Below are 14,815 nucleotides of genomic sequence, written 5' to 3'. Positions count from 1 at the left end.
ATTTTTTGGAGCATATGCTTGAATTAACAGACTATAATATTGCTCCATCTATAATAAGAATTTAGGCCACATTTAGGGCCTCATAACAATGGCATTGCTGCAGGCAGGAACCGTCCGACAATGAGTGGGCGGTCACGCCTGGCCTATTAGAATATGACAGAGGTGCAGGCAGTCATAAAATGCTTTTTTCTAGTGCAGCTTGTGCTGCAGCCCAGGAAAAGGGCTGCAGTACAAGCAGTACTAGAAAAAAGCATTTTGTGCACATCAATGCACCCTGTGCCAGGCACCATGTGATGCCTGGCACACAATATATGGATGCGTGGAGGGCACTACATGTGCCCCTCAAGTTACTAAGCAGTGGGCCACGGAAACAGTAGCCCTGCTTGAGGCCCCAAATTCCTTTTCCGTCTGCTTATTCATGGCAGTGGGACCGCCATGAACAGGCAGTTGGAAAGGAATGTCCAAATCCCACCAGTGGTTGCCTGTGCAGGCACTGCCTCCATTCTAGGGATTCAAGTCTGACTGCTGCCCTGATAGGCTCCTTGAGCCTGTCAGAGGCAACGGTCTTCCCCCCGACACAATCACTCCAACCGCCGGTATTGTAATCCAACAAGCGGACCGTTGGCCAAGAAGTTGGGCAGACTGCCACCAATGGCCTGACAGTGGCGATCCGCCCGACATCATAATGAGGGCCTAAGTGTTTACATGACTAATGACTTGCTTGTTCGTTAACTAATTGCATTGTCGTTGAGGTGAGGGCAAACCAATAATGTTTCTAAGTTCATGTTGAAAATCTATCTCTTTTAATAAATGTCTGTCTATACAGTGATATAATCTGATGTACTAAGATGAAATGCTTCAGCAGGCTAAAGAAACACACTTTTTAGAATTTTGCAGTGACTGTATCATATTTTGACTTTAGGTTTGCTGCACGATATTCAGTGAAAACATTTTTATGGCTTTGCTTGAGCACAGACTCTTAGAACCAAGCCAGACCCATAGCTCGGCTTACCCTAATAATTTCTTGGCATGCCCACCCACATTTGTGACGGTTCAGTCACTTGATAAAACGATTTTAAAAGGCCAAGAGAGGAAACATGGAGCCCTGGCTACAAGCACACATTTGACAACTCTACCATCAAGGCATCTCGTAGCAGAGACAAAGAAGAGTGGATGCAGTAAAATCACATTTAAAATATGTGATCTCAGGGCAGGGGCTTGAGACTGTTGTGTTGTATGCGACAATAGTCATGAGTTCCCATAGTGAACTGCCAGGCCTAGGTAGGACAGACCCGAGAGTAGCTTTAGAGGGAGTTTGGGGTGTAAAACCCTGCAATGCATTCTTGGCTTGGTAGTTGGGTTGGGGGGCCCTGCTTTTCCTGTGTCCATTTTTTATGGTGTTCTCATTTTACTAAGTGTTTTTAACTTGCTCATTTTTTGGAGTGGAAACTTAAATATACGTAGTGACTGCTTAACCAAGCAAGCATTGGCAAAGTCAATAGGTCTTGCCTATGCAAGAGTATGCCTTTACCAATATGTTTTAGCCATGTTGTACACCAGCCAGGCTGCTGTTCAGCATGGCAACAAGTTAGTGGAGTAAAGGAGAGTAGCATGAAGTGGAATGTCATAAGGTGCAGTAGAGTGCAGGGTGACGGTGTGGCGTGGATTAGTGTAGAGTACAGTGTTGTGGAGTGAATTGGGGTGTCATGAAGTGACGTGGTGTAGAGTGTTGTGGAGTGTCGTGGGGGAGTTGTGTCGTAGAGTTGAGTAGCATAGAGTGTCGTGGAGTGGTGCAGAGCAGAGTGGAGTGGCATAGAGGGTGTTGAGTAAACTGGAGTAGAGTGGCTTAGAGCGGAGTATATTGTTGTAGAGTGGAATAGAGTGGAGTAGCGTAGGAGAATGGAATGGCACAGAGTGTTGTAGAGTTGAGTGGAGTAGAGTGGATAGGCACAGAGTGTTATAGAGAGGAGAAGAGGTGTGGAGTGAAGTATGGTGGAAAAGTGTGTCGTAGAATAGAGTGTAGTAAAGTGGCATAGATGGAGTTGAGCAGAGCATCGTAGAGTGGAGTAGTGCTGTAGAGTGCCATAGAGTGTTGCACAGTGGAGTGGTATAGAGTGGAGTAGAGTGTCAAGGAGTGTAGTACAGTTTAATGAAATAGAGCATCATAGAGTGGCGTTTTGTAAAGTGTAGTTTCATAGAAAGGCCTAGCGTGCAGAATAGATTGGTATAGAGTGCATTGTTTTTGAGTAACATGTTTAAAGGTAATTGGAGTAGAGTGCAGTGACACAGAGTACAGTGGTGTAGGGTGCAGTTGTATAGAGTGGTGCAGAGTAGATTGCAGTTGCATAGCGTGCAGTAGCACAGACTAGATTGTTTCAGAGTAGAGTGAAGTGGCGTAAAGTGGAGCAGGGTAGAGTGGAGTGTTCCAGGGTACTGTGTAGAAGTGTAGAGTGATGTATACTGCAGTGGTGTAGATTAGAGTTGTGTTGAGTGCAGTGATGTAGAGTGGAGTGGAGGAGAGTGGCGTTGAGTGTAGTGGTGTAGAGTAGATTGTTTCAGAGTAGAGTGAAGTGGGGTAGAGTGGAGTGGTGCAGTGTAGAGTGGAGTGGTAAAGGATAGAGTACAGTGGCACAGAGTAGTGACACAGGGCACAGTGGCGTAGAGGTGAGTCATGCAAAGTGGAGTAGTGGCATAGCATTTAGTGGCGTAGAGTAGATTGGTTCAGTGTAGAATGAAGTGGCGTAGAATGGAGTGGTGCAGGGTATAATGCAGTGGCAGAGTGGAGGCACAGAGTACAGTGTTGCAGAGTAGAATGGCATAGATTGGAGCGGTGTAGAGTGGAGTGGTGCAGAGTACAGTGGAGTGGTCAAGACGGGAGTGGTGAACAGCGCAGTAGCGAGGAGTGAGTGGTGCATAGTAGATTAGGGTAGAGTGAAATAGCATGGAGTAGATGTTGCAGAGTACAGTAGAGAGCCATAGAGTGAAATGCAGTAGAGGCCGACACAAATTAAAAGTGGTGGAAAGCGCAGAAGGGGGAGTGCAGGGGGGACTGCGGAGTTAAAATGAAAATAAAAAAAGGTACCTGAAGCTGCCGGACGCCTCGCGCCTCGGAGTTCCACTTCTTCCTGGCCCCAGCAGACACTGGGACACATAAGAGACTCCCTGTGCTAATCCCCACACTTCTCTCATACTATGAGAGCAGCGCAGTGATTTGCCTGAGTGGGCTGGTTTAATGCTAGCTCAGGGACAGGGAGTCTGTGCTGTTTCTCTAACCTGGCTGTGCACTACAGCCTGGTTGGAGAAACCTAACTGCAAATGCCTAAGACGGCTGGCCAAACAGACATGCACACTTAAAAGTGCACATGTACACCATTCCTCCTCCCTCACGTGGCCCGCCCTGCACATGCTGGTTAAGGCAGCTGCTGAAAAATAAAACAATAATAAAATATTGTTTTATTTTTCAGCTGCTGGCTCGGAGTGAGTGGGGCGATGCTCCTCTGCCATTGCGGAGGAGCTGCCGTTGGTGAAATGGAGTAGAGTGCAGTGTCATAGAGTGCAGTGGTGCACAGTAAATTAGAGTGGGGTAGAGTGGAGTGGAGTAGAGTATAGTGGCATAGAATATAGTGCTGTAGAGTGCAGTGGCGTGGAGTGTACTGGCGTACAGAGTAGAGTGGTGCAGAATAGAGTGCAGTGGTGCAGAGTTCAGTGGTGGAGACTACAATCTTGCCAATCTTGCACAGTAGAGTGTTGTAGCGTGCAGTGGTGTAGAGTAGAGTGGCATATAGTGCACTGGTGTAGAGTGCATTGGTGTAGAGTGGTGCAGAGTAAAGTGACATAGAATGCAATGGTGTAGAGTAGAGAGGCGCAGAGTGCAGTTGTGTAGAGTAGTAGTGTTGTAGAGTAGAGAATAATGGTGCACTGTGCAGTGGTGCAGAGTAGATTGGCGTAGAGTGCAGTGGAATAAAGTGTATCGGTTATGGGTAAAGTGGTGTAGAAATGCATTGGCATTGAATGCAGTGGCATAGAGTGCATTGGCGTAGAATAAAGTGGACTGGAGTGGAGCAGGATAGACTGCAGTGCCATAGAGTGTAATGGCACAGAGTTAAATAGAGTGGAGTAGAGTAGGTTGTTTCAGAGTAAAGTGCAGTGGTGTACAGTGCAGTGCAGTAGAATGCAGTGGTGTAGAGTAGATTAGAGTGGATTGGGGTAGAGTGGAGTGAAGCAGAGTAGAGTGTTGCAGTGTAGAGTGGCATAGAGTGCATTGGTGCAGAGTACAGTAGAGTGGTGCAGAGTAGAGTGCAGTAGCATAAAGTACAGTGGTGAAGAGAAAAGTGGCAGAGAGTGACATTTTGCAGAGTAGGGTGGGATAGAGTAAAGTGGCTTAAAGTGGAGTGGTTAAGAGTAGAGTGGAGTGGTGCAGGGTAGAGTGCAGTGGTGTAGAGGGCAGTGGCGTGAAGTGCATATGGCATAGAGTGTAATGGTGTAGAGTTCAGTGAAATAGAGTACAAAGTTGCAGATTAGACTGTTGTAGAGTACAGTGGTGTATAGTATAGTGGCATAGAGTGTATTGGTGTGGAGTGCAGTGGCGTTAAGTGGTGAAGAGCGCCGTAGAAAGCAGTGGCATAGAGTACAGTGTGCAGAGTAGATTGGTGTATAGTGCAGTGGCGTAGACTGCATTGGTTTTGATTAACGTGTAGAGTGCATTGGCGTAGAGTACGGAGTATATTACAGTGGCGCAGAGTGAATTGGCATATAGTGAACTGGCATAGAGTGGAGTGGTACAGAGTAGTGTGCATTGTTGTAGAGTGCAGTGGCACAGAGAGCAGTGTTGCAGAGTAGAGTGGCATAGAGTAGAGTGACGCATCATGAAGTGGTGTAGAGTGCAGTGGTGCATACTAGAGTAGTGTGAGGTGGAGTGCATTGGCATAGAGTACAGTGTAGTGTAGACTAGGGAGGCACAGAGTGAAGTGGCGTAGAGTGGAGTGGTGCAGAGCAGAGTGCAGTGACACAGTGTGGAGTGGCATGCAGTAGAGAGGTATAGTTTGGAGTGGTGCAGAGTAGAATGCAGTGACCTGAAGTGGTGCAGAGTGAAGTGGAGTAAAGTAAAGTATGCATGGTGGTAGCGTACTGCCATTAAAGACAACACATCTTCAATTGAAAGGACCATTACATTTACATGTGCAGTTTTATTGAATAAAGTATACAGAGCACAAATGATAATGTATGGAAATGTCATTACCTAGTGTATTGATTTGTTTTGTTCATATTAAAATATGTTTCCACAACACTTCAGAATTACCAAAACTTTCCTTTTCTAATTCTGATATATTCTGAAATATCTGCACAGTTCATTTACAGACATTTAAATTTAGCTGTATGCTAGAAAACAAATAACATCGTACAGCTTTTCTCAAGAACACCCCCAGTAGCCGGCATGATTGTCATGTAAATCATCTCACTTTGAAGTCAGAGAAAGAAACGTAAATACTGCACTCCATGGAAGACAGAGCCTGACATCTGACCTGTGTCTCTGAATGTACAGCAACTGTGACAAGATAAGAACAAGATTTAAAGGCATGTTTACATAAATCCAATATTGAAAGAAGAATACAGTAAATATGGTTTGGCAATGGAAGGGATGAACTCAAGCTTGACAACTTAAAACAAATAGAGCCAGCAAATCTAAAGTAAGTATATGTGAGTTATAAACCACAAAGCCAATGGAAAGCCATGGGCGGAATTCATTGCCAGGGAAGCTTACCAAATGTCCCAAAGAGGCTGTTAGCAAACCAGACAGCTGCGCTGTCTCGTAGGGTTCTACCTAAAAGGTAGTAAATTTGCACCCATAAAAGTACTCCTTGAATGTATGCACATTTACTGCTTTTTGGAGTTCACAAGCATTGGCAGTAGTATATTTGGAAAGCTGAACCAGTCTCAGATTTCCAGATACTACTACCAATCAAACATCCAAAAGTTGATGGGATGAATGCTTGTATATAGTTTAACCAGTTTCAATCACTTGGGTAGCATTCTAAGCCATCATGTTTTTGCCCACTGTGCCACTCAAGACAAAGGCCCACCTAATGCAAATCAATACTGACCGAGGGGCATATTACCAAGCAATAGCGATAATTATCGCTATTGCTTGGTTAGAGACAAAAATTTACCGCAGCGCTGCAGCGATTTGTACCGCAAATAAACCTTGGTATTACCAAGGTTTAACGCAAATGCGGTAAAAATCGCCGCAAAGCATGAATATCGCTGAAAAGTCAGCGATATTCATGCATTAGCGAGCTAATGCTCTTAGCCATGTTATCCACCTCCCATTGGATAACATGGCTAAGAACTGCTCTGGGCAGGTGTTAGCTTTTGGAGATATTCCCGCTTAGCGCGAATATCTCCAAAAGTTGGTAATAGGAGATAGCGATGTTAGCGACTGTTTTCCGTCGTTAACATCTTGGCACGCCCACTTTGCATCTCATTAGTGATAAATATCACTGACATGCAAAGTGGGGCCCAAGATGGTCGTTATCTCCTACTAGCTGTCGCTAACTGGTGTTAGCGGCAGCTAGGTAATAGGGAGATAATTTTATCTCCGCTTTCTTGGCTTTTAAAGCCAAAAAAGCGGAGATAAACCCCCTTGATAATATGCCCCCAAGTTCCTTATGGAAACAGTCCATCTCGAACCCTGTTCATCTCACCCCTCTGCCCTGCAACCCACTGAATTTTTAGTTGGAAAATTCGAGATTTTCATTCCCGAATCTCACTAAGCTACTCCCCTGCCAAGAATGTAAGAAGTAGGATACAAGTCATCAATTCAAACGAATGGTACAGAAGCTATACTTCAGGGGAGGGACAAACACAAGAATAGGAAAGAAAGTAATTGAATAAGAAGGAAGCAAATAAGACTGACAAGAAGGCCAACCAGTGGTAAGCAGTGGGCCAACCCAAAGCCCTGACATTGTCCACAATAGGTCTGTGGCATGTTCTTCACTATTAAGCTTTATATGATGTATGTGTAAGATCATTGGTTCTCATGTTCTAGTTTGGAATATTGTTGTGTCTGTTTGAATGCTACTGGTCTGAGGGCCCATTACCATGGCGGGCGGATCGCCACTGCCGGGCCGGCGGTGTCCTCCGCACCGCGATTGTAACTTTGAAAACCGCAGATCAGATTATGATGGCGGTGGTGATCACGGCGGTGTGAAAATCTGTGAGCTGCTTTTCCTCTGGTAGCAATCCGCCCACTAGCCTGGCAGGTGGAACTGGACCGCTAAAATGGGCCCGGTGCCCAGCTTTTTCCGCCGTCCGGATTAGGATGCATGCGAAAGCCAGTTTCTTCCGCGCCGGTCTCCCCCTATGGAAAGGCTGGCAGGGTTGTGTTTGGGGTCCCGTTGCGGGCCCCCCTTGTGTTAGGGGTGGGTGCACTGGGGGGTACCCTTGGTACCCCCCTACCTTTCAGTGCACCAAGCGGCAGGCACACGGCAGTGCCTGCCACGTAGTGCAGTGAAATGCACAACATACTCATTTTAGCAACGCAGCAGTGCTGCTGCCCGCTCCGCCCGCCACAATGTTAATGCTGCGGAATGTGACCGCTGCGGTGGCAGGCCCATCATAATTCAACGGGCGGGACCGCTGGTAGCATGGCGGTCAGACCCAATCACCGCCATGCGTGCGGCGGTCACTTCATAATACCATGGGCGGGACCGCCGCACGCAATCTCCTCTACGGTGGCGGCCGGAAAAAGTCTGACCGCCATCCTAATAGGCCCCTTAGTGTTTCCTTGGCCCTCTGTACCAGCAGCTTATCATCTATCTCTTCAATAAAGAACGACAAAACATTTACTGTGAAGCATCCCCTATCTTAACAAATTAGGTGACGACCGGGATATCAATGCACACTTCGTGAAAGCTTTTAACTTTCCAGCTCTTCCCTGAATCCACTTTCAAGGTTATCAAGGTACCGTTTTTATTTGTTTATTTACAAGGGTCCAGGAATCTATGATTATACGCTTATACCCTGCGCATGTTTGCCGCTGCTAGGTACTTCATTTTTATTTTTGAACAGACTTGTCTTGTGGTTAACAAAACCTTATCTGTTACTGAGCACCCCGATCGAGCAAGGTCTCTGGATTCTCAGTGCCTCCGCTGGGCCATTGCCCGTGTAAGACTCTGGGGACATGGTGCCAATATCAGCAACATACTCCTCCTGCAAACACAGCAAGATCATAATAAAGAACACACAAGACACATTGTTTGTTGGAGAAAATATTTCTGCAGATTTATTTGCATTATAAAATATATGCCAACGTGGAGGGTTAACTTACGGGCGATCCAAGGGCAGGCAGGAGTGACACCCCTAAACTGTCCTGCCCAACTGATGAGCCAAGTTGCACTATGGCCCTAACCAATTGGTGCTCACCATTAAGGGGGATTACCCCTTACATCACGTGAACTGCCAGTCCACCCATTCATTCAAGCCCCTTGAGGGGGCGGAGCGTATCCAGGCAAGCCCCCAGTTGCTCAGGTTTACAACCGCCCTCAGGACTAACGGGGTGCCGTCGTTCCTCCAGGGTCCTGCGGTGAGGACATCCTGGAGCTATTTGGCATTTGCACCCTTGTTGTGCTCCTGAAGAGGGTACCCCTATGTACCATTCAGCCTCTGGATGGCCCTGTAACTCCACCACAAGTCTGAGTGTAGCCCCCATCACACCTAGGGCCCCCCACCAAGGCAGGCATTCCTGCATATAAAAATAAAAATGTAGATGATTCAAATACAAATTGATCACTAATACAGACTAGAGATTATAATACAGTGATAAGTAAATAATGCAAATACATTTAGCCATGAGAATCAAATTCACTTCTTTTTTGAAGGAGGCAGTAGAAGGGTTCAGTCTTGTTTCTGTGGGCAAAGCATTCCAGATCCTGGGAGCCATTCCTGTGAAGGTCCGGTTGTAAGTTTTCTTCTTGGCAAATCGTTGAGGTTTCAGTAGAACATTCTTGGAGCCCTGGAGGATCTATTACCACAAGAGAGTACTAGTTTCTAAGCTAGATAACTCAGAGTATTCTGATGTAAGTCCTTGTGTGTCATATATGCGATTTTCAGATGAATTCGAGCCTTGAACGGTAGCAGGGCAGGTCCTAGGCCTTCTGAGGCCCTGGGCGAAAGGGAAGATGTGAGGCCCCTCTAAGTGACATCACAGAAAGTGACTTTGCAAATTAATTGGTGAGAATGTACGGCAAATCACCATCATACTCAAGCATCACGTGGCACACACTGTCATCTTTTTCCTCACGCATCCTAAAGCTACAAGCAAAGAGGTGTATTTATGACAATTTCACTAATGTATTTATGACATTCATAGACAGGGTACGTATCTTCCGGTTTCATTGCCATTTCTGAAACCAGCTCAGAACGCATCGCTCACCTCCACCGCAGCCCCCCTCCCCTTCTCCTACCCAATGAACGTCAACAACAACTCTTACACCCCTGGTGCCCATTCCTCTATCTATAAGCCAGTGCACAGAGGCATTCACCAATAATCTAACACTAGAAAGTCTCATGGACAAATAAACTGACAGCCCACACAAAACGAAGTCTTACTGTATAGGAGACAGCCCCTCACTCTCACAGTAAAACCCACCAACAACAGTAATAACCTAACGTCACATGCGTGACGTCACGTAAGACGCAGTGTACTGTATCAGTGACGTTCTGACAGCACACAATGCCATCTCTTGCACCACGGACACTAGCTCCCTGGGCATCTTTTGACCTGCGTCTCGAGCACTTACCCTACCTGGATGCTCGCGCCTCAGACTGTCTGTCACTTTGTCCTTCTGCATCTGTTTCCCTCCTCCCCCTTTTACTCCACCAGTTTCACTCCAGCCATCTGTGCCTCTCTTGTCCCCTCCCTGTCTGTTGTTCTGTTGTCTACCCCTCTCCCCGCAACCCCTTTATCTACTTGCATTTATTTCTGTCACCTCCTCGTACCCCACAAGCAATTTGCCCCATGTGCCATTACAGCTACGTTTCCTCAGCTAATGGGCACGCCTGTGCGCAAGTCTGCTCCTAAAGCTGCATTATGACGTCTTGAGCCAGACCGTGAAAATTTGCACTGGTGCAAGACATGTGCAAATGCTTTAAGCACTTTTTTTCTTCTTGCATCTTTAGGAGCAGACCAGACCAGACTGGGGGCCGGGTTGCAAGAATTGCCCCATGACCGAACAATTTTGCACCAGTGGCGGGCAATCTTGCCCCAGAGTTTGGACTGACCGAGTCAAAAAATTTAACTTCACTTGGTGCAGCGCTCGCACAGATTGGTCCCTGCAAACACAATTTTGAACTGGTCAGTAAACATCTGTGTAAATTGCAGCCTCAGCAGTAATAACGATTGATTTGAAGCAGGTCTCTTACCTTAACATACGGTACAGAACTTAACAACGACTCAACGGGGCCCCGACCGACTCCTGCCTGCAGCCCTGCCAACGCGTCCCGATCCGAGTAGTGAGTGACTGACTGACTGCTCACGTATGCGTCACACTGAGCGGGGCTGGCCATAAAATCATGTCCAGGGCCGTCATTGGTAGCGCTTTCACGTGCTACCAGGATTGACGGCCCTGGGACCCACTGTCACCCGAATCGGCAAGGCCGGCATCACGTCACGTCACCACCACTAAGGCAGCACGACCAAGCTAGGTGGTGGGGTGCCTGCGTCACGGTGCGTGCGCACAGACAGTGTTTAGTGCTCCTTCCCTGCCTTAGTTACTGCCTGCGGCCCGGCCCCTGCGCATGCTTGACAAGAGTGCTGTGCGCACTGCGCAGCGCTTTTCCCATGATTATTTTATTCCCGCAACTGCGGGGCGGGGGCCCCCCCTGAGTGCGAGGCCCTGGGCAGCTGCCCATACCGCCCATGGCTAGGACCGGCCCTGAACGGTAGCCAGTTGAGGGCTCTGAGGTCTGGGGAGATGTGAGAGTTTCTTTTTGAGCCTGTGATGAGTCTAGCAGGTGAGTTGATTGAGGCTCTTAGAGGGGCTGTCGTCGATCTGGGGAGGCAGCATAGGGCGACAACCCCATATTCCACTCTTGGGATTACTAGGGCTTGAACTGCCTGTTTGAAGTCGTTTGCTGGCAGGAAGAGTTTCAGTCTTCTCAGGGTGTTCATGTGGAAATGTGCTCCATTTGTAGAGGTGGTGATATGTTTCTGCATCTTTAGGTTTGTCTCCAGCGTCACTTCCAAGGATTTCACTGAGTCGACAATGAAAGGTTGCCCTTTGAGTGCTGTTAGGTGCTTCATCCCGTTGAGGATGATGGACGATTGGTGGGCGGAGGTTTAAGAAGAATTCAGTTTTGAGGGAGTTTCGTTTCAAATGGTTTTCGGACAGCCATGTTTGAGTTTTTTGTAGCGTTGAGTTCACTTCTTTTGAGTCTCTCAAGTCTTGCAATTTTTTTTTGCCCTGAAGATGTAGCGGTTCACCCACCATTAGTGACGGAACACAGGTTGGCCAAACAAAAAAGACCCACAAGAATAAAGGTCAAACAAAAGAATCACAAGACTAAATCAAACACAAGAAAAACAAAACAAGACTATGACACATCTGCAACCCATGTACTGTACAACAATATGACATCATGTTGATACTAGCAAGTGCTGGGGGAGATATTAATTGCTAAATTGGTTTGACATCGGTCTTCTAACTGGGGAGTGGGTAATCTCCCTACCTCAAAGCACCGCACAGGAGTAGAATTGTAATAACTTTATGTGCACGTCATTTAGAGCGCGGCAAAACTTCTACAAATTTCACCCTTGCTAGTGTATTGAATTCTACATCAGCACCTGTCGTCACCATAGCCATCTCCCCTGGCTACAAAATTGCCAGGCAAGACAGACTTCACAAGCCCGGAGGCAGTACCTGCATCAACCACAAGAACACCATCAGCTGCCTCACATCTACGTATATGTCATACTCTGACATGGAACACCTGTTTATCAAGTTCCATGTCACAGCCAACTTCACCTTAAGTGGCACTCTCATCTACAGACCACTGGGACCAAGCACAAACTTCACCAACACTATCACTGGCTTTGTCACACCACTCATCTTCACTGCTAGAAACTACATTGTACTTGGAGACTTGAACTTCCACATGGAAGACCACGCCAACCCCAGCTCATGAGCACTCATTGAGAACCTTGAAAGCCGGGGCCTCACCCAATGGGTAAAGGGACCTAACTATCTCGACTCATGCCTCCTGGACCTTATTTTCACCAACTTCTGTAACATCCAAGTCAATGAGCCCACACCAGTTCCCTGGACAGACCACGCCCTCGCCAAATTCAGCATACCCATTCCAGTAAAACACACATGCACCACCACAAGACCAGCCTGCCGAAGCTGGAACTGCATCATTGACAAGAACTGGAACACCGATCTCAACACCCACGGACCCTAACAGAGCAACAGCTTCCCCTAAGCCATAAAGAATTTCAACAATTGGATCACCACATTGCTGACTCCATGCCCCCCTCCCCCTCTAATACATCAGTGAACAGTCAAAATATCGATTTTTAAATATCAAAGTACATTTATATTGTGTTTTAAATATCGTAGGGACAGAATATCGACATCAAGAATATTGACAACCAGAATATCGAAATTAAGGTAAGAAATATTGATGTTGCAAATATCGATGGTATTAATATCGATAGTTAAATTATCAATGTTAATAATATCAATATTTATATTAGTGTTATGTATTTTAGTATGTATTTTATACTTAATGTTCTATATTTATTGTTAGGTATTGTACAGTTTTTTAAAATATATGTATATATATTTTTTTAATTTGTAATTTTTTTTAAAGTAAATTTTGCGTTTTAGTACTGTAGCGGGTTGTGGGTTTATAGGGGAATAGGGTGAGAAGTAATTTAATTATAGTAAAATAAAATATTAATTTTTTGTTATTTTTCAATAAATTTTGTGTTTTTGTGCTGTAGCAGGTTGTGGGTTATGGGGAATAGGGTGGGAAGTAATTTAATTTTAATTAAGTAATGATTAATTTTTAATTATTGGTATTAATAATTAATTTATTGTTAATTAATTATTATTATTAATAATTGATCATTATATTATTTGTATTAATTTATTATTGGAGTGAGTTGTGGGTTTATAGGGAAATAGGGTGGGCAGTAATGTATCTGTAATTAAGTAATTCAATAAAATAGGTATGGATAATTTTTTTGTTCATTAATTATTAATTGGTTATTAATTTCAATGAAATATTATTCATTGGTATTGATAATGAATGTTTTTGTTAATTAATTGGTTATCAATGTTTATTAAATAATATGTATGGTTATTGATAATTAATTTATTTTTAATTACTTATTAATTGCAAAATAATTTTTATTAATTGATTTATTGAAAATTAAATTAATTGTGTGAAATTGTATATGGAGTGTGTTGTGTATTTATTGGGAAACAGAGTGGGAAGTATTTAATTATATTACAGTAATTAACACCTTAGATGCGCGCAAACATCCCTCCCCAGTGCTGCGCTGTCCATTGGAACTAGTGCTGAATGGATGTCCAATGGTCGTGCGCAGCACTGGGGAGGTAGTGCTGCCGTCGGCCAACGCCCCGACGCAGCACTTAAGAGGTTAATCATTTTGATATATTTGTAGTTTTTATTTTATTTTTTGTACATTTATTAATAAATCATTATTTAATTGCAATATTTATTTGATTTATAAGTATGTTATTTTTAACACCTACGCTGTACTCTCTGGAGTGGGAATATTAATGTTTACCCCTAGGCTATCCAGCGCTTTCCCTACTGTTGCACGCTCTGGAATGGGAATAGTAATTTTTACCCGTACGCTATCTAGCGTTTTCCCTACGGTTGCACTCTCTGGAGTGGGAATAGTAATTTTTACCCGTAAGCTATCTAGCGCTTTCCCTACTGTTGCACTCTCTGGAGTGGGAAAAGTAATTTTTACCCCTACGCTATCCAACGCTTCCCCTACTGTTGCACTCACTGGAGTGGGAATAGTCATTTTTATCCCTACGCTATCCAGCGCTTTTCCTACTGTTGCACTCTCTATATTCTTTATCTTTTCCTGTGCCATTTACATTGTTTTTCTTGTTCCTTTCTCTTGAATATTTCATCTAATTGTTATTTGTTATTATAATGAGGGAGATGTGTTGTATCTGTACCTTTAATGATGTACATTCTTCGCCAGGAATGTAACTATGTCATGGGTTGGAATGCGATGTTCGGACGTTTGATCAGTTGTAACTTGGACTTGAGACTGAACGACTTGCCTCCCTGTTTGGGTGTGATTAAACTACTTTATTAACACTTGGAGAAGGGTGTATCTTTACATTAGTTTCTTGGGGTTAGAGGAAGTGTTTTTGGACCCCCCCCCCCCCCCCCCATTGGAGTTTTGGGGCCTTGTAGAGGATTTGTCCTTAGATTTATCCCCACCTTTCTCTTGAGGCTTGGTAGAATCTTCCGGTCACCACCCTGATTTTTGATCCCGGTTCTGACCCATTTGTCTGCCTTCTTACCCAATTCTTGGGGAGAGGTCAGATCAGAGCGCACCAGGTGCTGGTGTAGAAGCTGGTTTTGACAATTACTAAGGATCTGCTCCCTCATAATCAAATTATACAATCCTGTATAGTCATGTACTTTGCTGCCCAATAACCAGCCCTCCAGAGCCTTAGTAGCACAATTTACAAAATCAGTCCAGTCCTGAGTCTGTCTTCTGGGTATCCCTGAACAACAACCTATATTGCTCAGCGGTTAAGCC

At 45.1% G+C, this 14,815-nt stretch overlaps 1 protein-coding gene across 2 annotated transcripts in view; it reads right to left on the bottom strand.

The window, feature by feature from the left end:
• Positions 1–14,815, bottom strand: part of TMPRSS6 (transmembrane serine protease 6) — a 259,562-nt gene that overhangs the window by 213,173 nt on the left and 31,574 nt on the right. The window lies entirely within an intron of this gene.

The sequence above is a fragment of the Lissotriton vulgaris genome, chromosome 1_1 (assembly GCF_964263255.1).
Source record: "Lissotriton vulgaris chromosome 1_1, aLisVul1.2, whole genome shotgun sequence".
In the NCBI taxonomy this organism is placed as follows: domain Eukaryota; kingdom Metazoa; phylum Chordata; class Amphibia; order Caudata; family Salamandridae; genus Lissotriton; species Lissotriton vulgaris.
The sequence above is the reverse complement of the archived record's forward strand: the minus strand, read 5'-3'. Positions and strand labels throughout refer to the sequence as shown.